Source organism: Bombus affinis, chromosome 18 (genome assembly GCF_024516045.1).
Source record: "Bombus affinis isolate iyBomAffi1 chromosome 18, iyBomAffi1.2, whole genome shotgun sequence".
Taxonomy (NCBI): Eukaryota; Metazoa; Arthropoda; class Insecta; order Hymenoptera; family Apidae; genus Bombus; species Bombus affinis.
The window spans coordinates 1,136,277-1,144,225 of NC_066361.1; the positions used below are offsets into that span (position 1 = coordinate 1,136,277).

The window sequence follows — 7,949 nt, forward strand, 5'->3', positions numbered from 1 at the left end:
TCCCTATAGCTCTCACAGTTCCTACATTTCTCAGAGTTCCTACACTTCCGGCTGTTCCTACTGCTCCGACTGCTCCTAATTCTACTGCTTCTACGCCATCAGAAGGGTCACTATATTGGTTCTCATAATCAACGAACAGTCAAAGTCAACATATACACGGATTCTCTCATCTACGAACAATCCTTTTCTTCGTTACCTGTATCTTAATCAACGGCGTTACTAATTTGTGTGATTGTACAAATTGTTGGAAATATATATTTTTATAACTCCGTGAATCACAGTGTTATACTACAACAACCAACTCTATTATCCTAACCGAAATAAGGGGATCGAACTATTCGTGATGTCGATTACTACAAACGTAACGGGAATTTACGACTCCCGTTGACGCGTATTCCGCGACCGCGTCTTCCCGCGAGAGCTCGAAAATACACTGATTAACTCTACTTTATTAATTTAATAAATCAGAACACAATTTTAATATCGCAAAGAAGGTAGCGAAAAAGGCTGAGACTCAATCAAATGGAATAATTGACTAAATATATTACCGAGAAAGAAATAATCTCAGGTCATCTCTTTATCAAAGCACATACTCGAAAATGCAGAAGCAGTGTTCAAAATTATTGCTTTGATTCAAAAATCTTGCACGTAAAATTTCAGTTTTATAATACAGTTTTACTATACTTTAATGTTAAGACTTTAAGACTATATTTCAATTAAAAAGGACATTTATAGCTTTCTAAATTATCAATCATTTTTACTGTATTATTATCAGTGATTCAAACAAATTATAATAAGTAGAACAAATTGAAATACAATATGTAAAACTCCTTACACTCTTGAGCTCCTGCATAGGCTTTGTCCTCCTGAGAGATGCGCTGACTGTAGCACCGAAAAATAATGTTCAAAAAAATATAAAATAGGTTTACATTTCCGCGACTGCTAAAATTATAATCGTCGAACAAAAACTCTAATGTCGCGCAGAGAATTGTTTGACAAAATTTTATTACTTTCGCGTGTGATTATTTAATTGGATTAAATTATTGGAGTAATAAAAGCCGAAATTTAGCCACCAATAGGTTACAATACGTTACAAACCTGACGCAACGCAATCCATGTTATGACTAAATAACTCCTTGCACCTTAGTTTCGCCGAGCAACTTCCAAAGTGGTGAGGGAAGGAGGACACACGAGCCGATGACACAAGCAGCTACGCAGTTAACGATTACACGTTACTATACCAAGAAATGTATACATCAGCAAAAATATTCATCTTCTACGAAGCATTTCCTTTCGAATTACGCAGCAGGTATCTTTCGAACTGGGCAGCACGAGTCTTTCTCTATATCGAAATTTACAAGCATCGTACAATAATTCATAGCCGTACTAGCAACATCACAGACACATTTGTCTTAACATCACTTAACTCACTGTCACATAACTTATTACCTTACTTACCTTAATTTATTACCTTAATTCCTGTTATTAAATATAGGTTTGGGTTAATATTTAATGGATTAACACAGATTGAATTCTACTTTCTGTATTTCCTACCTCGTACGAAACGTCTGAACACACTGGATACACTTAGATAATTAACACGTGGTCGACTCCTAAGACACAAAAGCTTCGTTAGGAGTCGTACCAACTTAGCTTGTAGAAATTACCCATCATACCAACTTAACATTTCTTAACAAATTCGTTAAACAAAGCAAGATTTAAACAACAGCATGGAAAATATGAAAAATTACTTAAAATTACTGGTCGGCGATGACCCAGTATGCAGATGAAGGGTTAAGCGCTTTTTAAGCGCGTATTCTCTTTTAATACTAATATAAAAATAATAAAAGAGAAACGTTGTTTATTCCTAAGCGAAAAATGCGGTAAGAGAACAATTTTTTTACGATTGAAAATTTGAAGTCCATTGATATTTTTTCTATAACATTTTTATCATGACGAGGTAGTATCTCGAGTTTTGACCAATCCAATGATTTTTATTCTTAGAAATATCTTGAATACGGAGAATTAAGAAATGTATAGTGAAGGGCGTAAAGAATGAAAATTAAATATGGCGGAGAAATCAATGAAGGAAAATTATTTTGCTAATTACTATACGAAAGAATATTCAAAATGTCGCGCAACGACTACTAAACTATTTAATTAACACTAACCTTACAGGCCTAGCAAAATGACTGATTTAAAGATCTAATTTAAAATTGTACATTTATCGTTATTTCCTTTGTTCACCTAGTTTTATGTGAATTCTTATATTCTCCGATTAATTGATTTCTCAACTTTTAAAACCAGTTATTTGACAAGGCCTGGTGAGATTAGTGTCAAAAGTCAGCCTGAAATTTTCTTCAATTTCTGATCTTCGACTGGTTTCTAGTATTTTGCATCCGGCTTTTCACAAGAAATTAGATTTGAGAAACGAAGTGCAATGTAAAACTAACCAACGTTTAGGCCGTGTTGCTTCTAACTGCAACAGACTGCCGCAGCGTTAAATTCAACGATGAATTACGATCCAGATGAACGCATTGACCCAGATTCCTGTACCGAAGAAAGCGAGGATAACACAAATCAACCTTGTTGCGTGTCGTGTAAAAATTTGGTCATCAAGTTCACATCAAGATTGCTCTCAACGCTTACAGTTAGCGTTAAAAAGGCGAGGGAAAACGAGAATTCAAAATACTAACGACGAGCGAAACAAATAAATACGATTCCTTCGAAAAACAAGTGGCTCAAAAATTACTTGCAGTCAAATTCCATCGAATAATAAACTGGACAATTGTCCTAGACCTTGTATTCCCTCATTTCATCCCGATATATCTGATGGCTAAATATGAACCACAAACCTAACCCTGTCCTTAGAGAAGCGGGTAAATACTAGAATACAAAGCTTAGTCCCGAAATCAGTGCGTCGAAGATCACCCAGAGTTGAAACTCTACACTTTTAGGGGAAATCTTCGCTCTTACACCACAGCAACATAGTTCAACAGTGAACCGGCTCCTCTTACTACGCTAAATAATAGCCAGTAACTCGGCGGTAAGAACAGAGCATCGCTCGCAGCATTTAAGATTTCCAAACATATCCTACCGCCACGTATAGGCAATAGGAAGTGTAGCGACACGCGACAGCAAACTTCCCAACGGTTTCTGTCCCGTGGCTCGCTACACAAAGACTCTACCCTTCGAACAAGATGACTGAAAGATGTCGATACATTCTCACCGAATATTTGCAGCTAGCCTAAGGACCCGCTATAAATCTTAGGATTCATGTAGCCAAGGTTCTCTAAAGGGACAAATAGTCTTTGTCTCAACAGTCCCTACACATACCACCCACTACGGGAAAACACAGGTGTTTCAACCGTTCGCGGAGAGACGCGATCGCTAGATAACGCGTCAACGAGAGTCGTAAATTCTCGTTACGATTAAACAATCGACGCCACGAACTGATTGATCCCCTATTTCTATTACGAGAATAGAGGTGGTTAGGTTTGAGTGTATATGAACAACTATACTGGGTTGGTTGATAAAAGTTTAATAAAAATAACGAAACAAGTTCAGTCAAAGATCAACAATTAAAAAACGAAAAAGATAACAGTCAAGGTTTGTTTAGCGGTTTGCATATAACGAGACCTATCGCACTTCGCAGCTTGAGACAGACGTTATGTGTTAGATTCGATTCAATGTGTAACGTTCGACGTGTCACAAGGAACTAACCGATTTTAGATGATTCCTTTGTCTCATGTTTAAGACGACCTCCACTCTACTTACGTCACGTCACCGTTCGCGCCTATGATCACGTATGTCTGTTCTTGCATGAAAAACGTAACGGACAAAATTCGACGTTTCGAGAACTTGCTGCTTGGCGACAGCTATGCGCTCGTCGATACATTGTATATGATCCGGCGGTCAGATGAAACGATCTGACTGCGACATTGTAGGGCCGCGAGCGACGGGTAGAAAATACAGCCTGTGGTAAGCCTCGTGGCGTAACAACAGGAAATCTGCTTTTTCTCACGTACGACGCTCCTCGCTAGCAACTTTCTCTTAAGGGCAGTTAACATCCCTTTCCAACCACCAACTCAAAATTTAGCCAATTAACAGCGACGTCCATTTCCCTCACTCTCTGAACTAACACTTTTCTTAACGAATCCGATGATTCCGTATCCTTAGACACACCCAATCACAGTTTTCCTAAGAAGCATCATCGCGATACAAATTCACTCTGCCGTGAGCCGCGAGACGAGTTGGAAGACGCCTATCTGAATTGTTTGTCCGCAGTCGTACGTAATAGCGAATCTGAATTTCTCGACATCTGGTGCAATCGTCTCGACTCGAACCACCGCGAAAAGTATCGCGCCGAGCTTGAACTTGTAATCGCGAACCGATAATTGTACCGCGCTTTCGGCGCGCGAGTGTATACCACGAACACAAGCAAATAAATAGTTATTGTTGAACAATATCGAGTGATTCATCTACACCTATCACCAACATCACCTCAGAAGCTACATCTGAATATCCATTATTAAACTATGTCTTCTTCCTTGCTAATGTTTCCAATCAACCAAAAAATGTAGGAGAAAACAATGCCCTCCTTAAATATGAAATATCATAATGGAACTTTCGGATAGCCGAATATATCAGGCCAACTGACTCAGAGTTCAAAGTAATTTCCCGTGCTTCCAGGTTTTTTTCCCGAAACGCGATTTGACAAGTAGATGCCTGCCACTGTAAGGCATTATTTAAAATAGATTTGAACCGCGAGAAAATTTCGGATATCCCCAAAAAACATCTCCAAAGTAACAGCTCAACAGCGCTGGAACTTACATAGAGCAGCCTCTATTTCTGTCAACGAACAAGTGGTTCGTAATGTGGCAACCTCTACTAGACGTTGCGAGTGGACCTCGAGCACCGCGCCTGGAGACATACTGACCCGTACAACATCATGGCGTCCCAAGAACCCAACTTGGCAAACCGCCATTTTGTCGGGAACTTTTGCTTAGTAAATTCCTCCTATTCCAGTTTATTCCATGTTATTAACCCTTGTGGTTGGAATGGACCCACTGCCCGAATCTTAAACTAAAAGAGGCGATAGGCCAATTACAAAAAGTGAAAAAAATAATACTCTTAACAATGCAGCTTATCATATGTTTCTCGCTACACCGTAGTACGCGCCCAGCTTCATGGGTGTCACTTAGTGAGTGAATATCTAACTGTCATGACTTGTAATAGTCCCGAGATGGCACGACACGTTCAGTATACTCATCTAAGGCTACATATCGTAACTTGTACGTACAGGTGGCACCACCAATTCGTACATCGGCACCAGGCTGATGATGATTCTATAACCCTGCCCTGAGTAACCCCTATACCAAGATGGCGACCGCCTGACAGAACCGTGCGCATCTCTTCACGTCGACACCGTTGGCTTTAGCGATAAGAAGACCTACCGTGCCAAGTGAATGCTATCCTCCACCTACGAGATTCTAATGTTCAACGCACCACCGAGGTTCCGACGGCCTTTAAACATCGTTCGATCGTGCCAAACCAGACGACATTAATATTGTTTCACATTTGTGGACCATCACACGCATCGACAATCTGCCCCGTTCAAAACACCAGCATCATCACCCACTATTCTGGTTTTAAAGCCAAAATCATTTACCATAGTGTTGTCCAAAGTTACCTTAAATTTCGTAACGTTAGTTAGTTTAGTGACCAAAGTAACGCTAAACAACTAGCATGAGCATAAATGAAAACTCAGTTTTGTAAGTTACAGACCATACCAGCACCGACATATCGAACATTATTTAAAAGGTTTTATCCTATCTTGGCAACATCAGAATCAAAAAAAATTAATGGCGGAACTTACTGCAAGCGGACTATATCTCAGCAAGCCACAGTGTGATAAGGGAGGAAGCCATCCCCCCTATATCGCACCAACTGCCTGATAGCATACACGGCACTCTCGCCCGGCGCAAGCGCAGCGATCTCAGAATTGAGCTCCGAAGAGCAGGTCTTTTTCACAACACGGCTCCCAATGGCAGTCCCGGTAAACGTTGCCTCTGCTTGTGCCGATCAAGTGCATTACAAGAGGTATCATAAAGTGGTAGAATCATATTACAAACTTACATACTCTTCAACAGCCCACACGTCAGCATTAGTCGTTGGACTTGTTACCTGCACTCAAACCGGTACGTTCCATAGGCCCTTTTGGTGTCAGTAGTTAAAATCATCCAATAGTATTTATTTCATTAGTTGATTTTAATTTAATTTAATTTACTTCTAGGACAGGCCATGCAGTTCTATTAATAAATATCTAGCTGGTATTAACACCCTGGCAAGGTGAGCCATAATTTATATGTCGAAAATGTAGGGACATCGGACCTTTCTTTTGGGAAGATCCCCAATACTTGGGTTCGAGGAGACACAACTGGTTGCCACGGTCACAGGATGACCATTTTACCTAACAGAAGAAGTACCGATATTGAGGGATACGCTGTATTAACAAACAAGCCCCAGCCAGGAGCAACGTCGGCTCTACGCGGATCTGCCTAGTAACGGCGCCTGCAATTTTATTGATATCCCTCATCAATATGTAATTGAGAAATATGATCGTATCAGTCTTTTATTCTTGTGATCACCTTGGAGTATTTACTGATATCATCTTGTGAATCAGTCAGAAAGTAACCGAGTGTCTCAACTAACGTCACTTTGTGTTACAAAATATATTCTATTGTACAAAGAGTGTACCCGTTGATCGTGGATTCGTTATTGAACCCAAGAGCATTGTCAATAGTTTTCATTAAACTTATTAATTATTACGCGCCCAAAATTCTAACGAAAACCCGACGTATATGTATTATTATACTCGTAATTAAACTTCTCAAATTAAACTACTGTATTATTAGATTAACTGTTTTAAGTATAATCAAAATAATACTGTTATTATTTAGCTTAATGTTACTGCATTCTTCTACAAATTTTTTCAAACAATAAATTTATTTAATGTTAGGTACTGCAAACCTGACCCTATCGGTGATAACGAAATTTATTCTCTTTCACCTTTTCAAGGTAAGATTAATAATATAAATAACTAATTTATATTTCCAATCCCGAAATCCTCCTACTGTTTTTCCGATTTCAACTATTACCACTCCTTTATACTTAGCCAACGACTACCATTTTATTTAGATATCACACTTTCTAACTCAGATTAATCATTAAATTATTCTGAACTTGTGGACGATGTATAGTAGAATATAGATTATAGATTATTCTTTATTTAGTTAATTTTAGTCTTCCATATGATTTGTTTCATTATTTTATCTCTTAGTAATATTTGTTGAGAAATGCTAAGTTGGTATGATCGCTAGTTCCTATAAGCTAAGTTGGTACGACTTCTAACGACGTTCTTTTGTCTTGGCACTCGACTACGTGTTAATTACCTAAGTGTATCCGGTATGTTCGGACGTTTTGTACGAGGTGATGAAATATAAAAGTAATATTCAATCTGAGTTAATCTATTGAATATCAACCCCCAAACCTATATTTAATAACAATATTTTTACATTATTTCCAATAGTACAACCACTTGATGTGGTGAAATAATCGAGCTTTATGGGAAGTGTCTAAAAAGCATATTCTAAAAATATATGAAAGCAGGAACAAAAGGTATTGCTATGTTATTGGACCCTACTTTTGAGGAAGAAGTATTACAACTTTATGTTTAAAGTAATACAGGTTTTTGAAGAAATTCTACCATCAAATTAGAATTAAATGAAACAACAAATAATAGCAGGTATACAATAAAATAAATACACGATATTTTTACCATGAATATAAAAGTTTTTAAAATAAATAAATAGTAAAATATTTTAAATTCAAAAGCAATAGAAAAAGCCTATTAATCACTAACTATACAAAGAATAGAAAAAATTTAA

General features: G+C 38.0%; 1 long non-coding RNA gene across 1 annotated transcript; it reads left to right on the forward strand.

Moving 5' to 3' along the window:
- The first annotated feature begins 2,038 nt into the window (after positions 1–2,038).
- LOC126926684 (uncharacterized) lies at positions 2,039–7,523 on the forward strand. The gene is made up of 3 exons (XR_007714771.1): positions 2,039–3,358; positions 4,006–6,200; positions 6,296–7,523. It is a non-coding gene; the product is annotated as an uncharacterized LOC126926684 (long non-coding RNA).
- Positions 7,524–7,949: the final 426 nt, after the last annotated feature.